We start from the raw sequence: 5,523 nt of genomic DNA on the forward strand, positions 1-5,523 counted from the left end.
GGCAGAAATAGAGAGCGGTCTGATTCTCAATGTGGTGATGTCTCTGTTTTCAACCATGGTGTGAACTTTCTTGCAGCCTCACAATACTTGGAGGATGGTGACGAGTATGACAAGATGGTTTGGTTTGTGCTCAACAATTGCGCCGAGGTTCTACCATATATTGAGTACGTTATATCTTGTGCACTCATTATATTTTTTTTGCTTGGGTTGGCACCAGCCTAATGTTTTAATTCACATGTTTTGTTGGCATTGCAGGAAATGCAAGGAAGAGTTAAATCAGGAAGAAAGCAATATCCATGTTGATAAAAGGGTTGCCAAGGGGTTTGCTAAGTGGTTTAAGAATCATGTTAGATCTTTAGCCACATGTTTTATGTTTTCTGTGTTATTCACCAATTGTTAAATACCTTTGTTTGCTAAATGGTTTATTTGTGCAGATTGGAAAGTTGCATGAGGAGAAGAAGGTCAGTGATGATCTATTTGCTTTGGCATGCTTACCGGATAAGCGAGTGAGAGTGTATTCAACATGCATTGCTGACGGTGTCCGGTACCACACCGTTGACCGCGAGGAAAAAAAGAAGACACGTAATAGTGGAATCGTCACTGAGGGGTCACATGATCGTGAGATCATTGACTTTTATGGTCAGTTGAGAAGCATTGTAGAGTTGCAGTACAACTTTAGTGGAGGGATCCATCGCTCAATTGTCTTATTTCGCTGTGACTGGTTTGAGCTTGGTAGCAAGAAGAAGAGAGACTCTTTTGTCAAATATGATGGCCACTTCAAAAGCATCAACACTGCAAGGTGCTAGTATAAGAGTGATCCCTTTATTCTAACAACACAAGCAACAATGGTGTTTTATCTGCCAGACACTCTTTTGCACGGAAAATGGCGAGTTGTGCAAAACTTTCAGCACAGACACTTGTGGAGTGTGACTGAAACAGAAGTGGAAAAGGGCCCTGATGACTCTACGGAAGTTCTGTTGCAAGTTGACGATGACTCTATGGAAGTTCTGGTGCAAAGCAGAGTGCGAAGGGACCGGGAATGTGTGATCGTTGGTGCTGCAACAGTTGAAGGCATCAAGAAAAGAAGAAAGGTGGTAGCGGATGAACATGAGAGCGAGGATGAGGAAAGCCGGACTGATCATACTATGCTGCAATATTGTAGTGATGATGAGGAAAACAGGAGTGGGCATAGAGTTCCTTGTTTTTGTATCAACGACGATGAGTAGCGAATGGACTGGCAAAGGTAAATACTATTACTTAATGTCCTTTATTTGGTATCTATGGGACTGGTGACCTGATGTGATCAATCTTCTCTCCAGGTAGAAAAATCCTTGAAGATTCTAGGAGCAAAATGATGATCCTGATGGTTGTAGAAAAATGATGATCCTGATGGTTGTAGCAAAATGATGATCCTGATGGTTGTAGCAAAATGATGATACTGATGGCTGTAGCAAAATTGAGATGTTATGCTTGCTGTTTTGAACTGAATTGAGATGTTATTGTAGCCGTTATGCTTGCTGTCAAAATGTTGTCTTGTAACGCAAAAGATTGCAAAAAATAAAGAATTGAGATGTTATGCTTGCTGTTTTGATCATACAGAAGATTTTGTGAACATCTTTAGTTCAAGTTTTGGTCAGAATGTTGTCTTGTAGTTGTTGTGATCATTTAGTAGTTGTTGTGATCATCTTGTAGTTGTTTTGGTCAGAATGTTGTCTTACTGTTTTAACTGAATTTTGGTCAGAACTGAAGATGTTATTTTAACTGAATTTTGCTTCAACTGAACCCATTTCATTGTGAGCAAAAAAATATGCGCCAGCGGGGACTCGAACCCACGACCGTGCGCTTGTTTCACTATGTTTCTACCACTTGGCTAGGACGAGGCTATTAGTATTCCACTCTATGCCAACCTTTTTGAATATATCAAACTAGTCAAGTATCAAGCACACACCTCACTGACAAGTGGGCCACTCAACCCACTCGCTGACAAGTGGGCCATTTTGCTATTGTACCCAAGCTACCAAAAATATGCGCGTGCCCAAAAAATATGCGCGTGCGGGGGCTCGAACCCAGGACCGTGCGCTTATTTCACTGTGTTTCGACCACTTGGCTAGGAAGAGGTTGTTGGTTTTGTACTCTATGCCACTCTTTTCAATATATCAAATACAGAACTCACTGACAAGTGGACCCACTCCTCCTCTCCACTTGACCCACTCCTCCTCTCCATTATCCACTCGACCCACTCCTCTCCGCCGCCGGCATCCCCTTCTCCTCCATCGACGGCGACAACCTCCCTAGCGACCAACTCCTCCATCGACGGCGATGGCGACGGCCTCCTAATGTATGAATCCGCTGACTCCTTCCTATTCCTCTTCCTATTGATTAGATTAGGGTTCCGTGGCACTGATTAGGGTTCCTCTTCCTAAAGAACCACGATATCAAGAGGAGGCAGTCCACGACAGCCTTTGCAGTCGCCGTCCCCCCAGGTCCGTTCCGTTCCCCCCTCTACAGATTAGGGTTCTTTTAGTACGAGCCCAGCTTGGTATTTCTGATCTTAATTAGAGTAGCTAATTGGTGTTTCTAATCTTAATTTTTGGCGCCTAGCTTGGTTTCCATGTAGTTCTGTACTAGTGGAGTGTAGGTTTGACTTGCCATGAGGAATTTTTGTTATTTTTAGTTGGGTTAGATGCACTAGGTTGTGTTTAATTAAAGTATCAGGAATGCTCAGTGACAGATTTGATGATGCTTAGTGATAGATTTGATAAGTGGGGCTACATTATGTTGATCAGTGGGGTTACATTTTGATATACCATCATGGTTTAGGTTGTCTGCTGGCACATTTTGTATTGGATTAGGTTGTGTAAGATTTGTTGGTGTCTGTCTTGATAAGTGGGCCACTGCTCTGTTCATACCATCATGGTTGCTTCTAATAGCAGCCATTCCTTTTAGCAACTCTTTTGTTTATCAAGTGCTGTTTGCCATGCCTGTGCCCTTTTTTGATTTACGATTCGATTGTTACGTGTACTACTAAATTGGGGATCCTGTTGCCTATGATTTTATAAAGCTGCTCCTGTGTCGGTGTCGGCATAAGGAGAGCAGGGTATATGTATAACTCAGTGCTCCATTTCCTTGTTGGCTATTTGAAAGCATCAGCTGCTTATTGGAGCAGGGTATATGTTGGGGCTACATTTTTGGTTTGGTTTAGATAGGGATATTTTCTGTCATTTATGTCAGTGTTCAGATATGTTCATTTATAGATATGCAACAATGTCCATTTATAGTAGATATCGTTCTAGTTGTGTTCTGGTCCATTTATAGTAGATTTTAGTGCTGTTGCTGTTGCTGTTGATGTTTTTGCCACATGTAGTAATTATTCTACTGTTTTGAAGTGCTTGTTTCCTATTTCTGTCCAGTCCTGTTGTTTAATTTACAATGCTGCTTTTCAGATAAGTGAGATGGCTGGCTTGGAAGGTTTCGAGTTCTTCCAGATCGTAATTGAGAAATCTTACAGTAGGCAGGTATGTTTATCATCACTCATTTCTTTATCGTCACTCTGCTGTCTAGTGATTCATTGCCACAATTAACCACTGCTTGACCCTCGCTGCAGAGGCTGCCTGACAAGTTTGCGAAGATGCTCGCCGGATGTGAGCCCCACAAAGTGAAGCTGCGGGAGGCCGGCAGCGGGCTTCACAGGCTGTGGGACGTGTTGGTGGTGTTCGATGGTGAAGGCCACATGTACCTAGGGCCCGACTGGGAGCATTTCACCCACGCCCATGAGCTGCAGCTCGGGTACTTCCTTGTTTCCGCTATGAGGGCGACGCCATGTTCACCGTGAAGATGTTTGACAACACCATGTGCTGCATGTACTACCAGCATGACGATGATGCCAGTAAGATCTCTTCCTCTCTTCTTCCCGTCCTTTTGGCTTCCTCTACCAGCACGATGACAACACCATGTTCACACTTTGTTGCATTTGGCCAGGCAATGGGAGCAGCAGCGGGGATGACGGGGAGCGGAGCGGGGATGACGAGGAGCAGAGTGGGCAAGAACAGGAGCAGAGCGGGGATGACGACCTTGCTATGGTTGTGGCTGAGGACGACCTTGCTAGGTGGTGGCTGACGATGACCCTGCTATGGTGGTGGCTGGTGACGACCCTGCTATGGTGGTGGCTGACGATGACCTCGCGATTGTGGTGCCAGACACTGACCTCGCGATGGTGGTGCCTAACGATGACCTCATGATGGTAGTGGCGTCGGCGATTCCATAGCTGGGCGACAGGACCATGCCAATTGTGGTAGAGGAGTACATCCATGTTGGGATTCGCCACTATGAGCACATCAGGTTGATGAAGGAGAAGAAGGAGGAGTGAAGATGTTAAGAAAATGAAGTGGCAATGTTAAGCATGTTGGGTTTAAGCTTGTTAGTGTAATCTGAACATGTCAATGTTAAGTATGTCAGGTTTAATTTTGTGCATGCTCATGTATGAAACAATATAAATTTCATTTTTTGAATGCTAAAAAGATGACTCAAACCCTAGCCACGGACGAGCGCCGTGACGAAATCCGCCGGTTTTTGAAAACACTGTAAAAAATTCAAAAACCGTTTTTCATTTTTTGAATGCTAAAGACATGCGTTTTTTCGTGAAGCGGCTACAAGGTAGGCATTTCATCACAGAATCGACAACAGATTTGCACGGCTCAAACCCTAGCCACGGACGGCCGCCGCGACGAAATCCGCCGGTTTTTGAAAACACCGTAAAAAATTCAAAAAAAAAATCAAAAAAATGGGAGACCTCTGCATCACATCATCAAATGTGGCCTACCAACTAGCAAAAATACTAAACTTGCAATACCGGCGTTTTCTTAAAAAAGTGTTCTAAAAAACGACCTACCATGATATGGCCACATTCGATGAATAGTTTCTGATAATATGCCCAAATTGGGCACATGCCTCCGTCTTGTGATGGCAAATTATGTTGCCAAAGCGAGGTTCCAACTTCTTTAACAAGAAAAACCGTTTTTCATTTTTTGAATGTTGAAGACATGCGTTTTTCGTGAAGCGGCTACAAGGAGGGTCACCCCAAACGGCGCCATTCCATGTCTATCTCAAAGTAGACCCTATTTTATGGACGGTCGCCAAAAAGCATGCATTTTCGACCCTCGTAGCTACTCTCGGCAATTCAGACCAGCTTCGGCCAATTCAGTTGGAACCGGCTGGAATTTGAACTGCGGGTCCTCCATAGCTTGCCCGTTATTTTCACTAAAAGTACTTTTTAGCTTCACAGGTAGGCATTTCATCACAGAGTCGACAACAGATTTGCACGGCTCAAACCCTTGGCACGGACGTCCGCCGTAACGAAATCCGCCGGTTTTTGAAAACATCGTAAAAAATTCAAAAAAAATCAAAAAAATGGGAGACCACCGCGTCACATCATCAAATGTGGCCTACCAACTAGCAAAAATACTAAACTTGCAATACAAATGTTTTCTTGAGCTACTCGGTATGATTTTAACCATGATTTCTACA

Source organism: Triticum dicoccoides, chromosome 6B (genome assembly GCF_002162155.2).
Source record: "Triticum dicoccoides isolate Atlit2015 ecotype Zavitan chromosome 6B, WEW_v2.0, whole genome shotgun sequence".
NCBI classification, from domain to species: Eukaryota; Viridiplantae; Streptophyta; class Magnoliopsida; order Poales; family Poaceae; genus Triticum; species Triticum dicoccoides.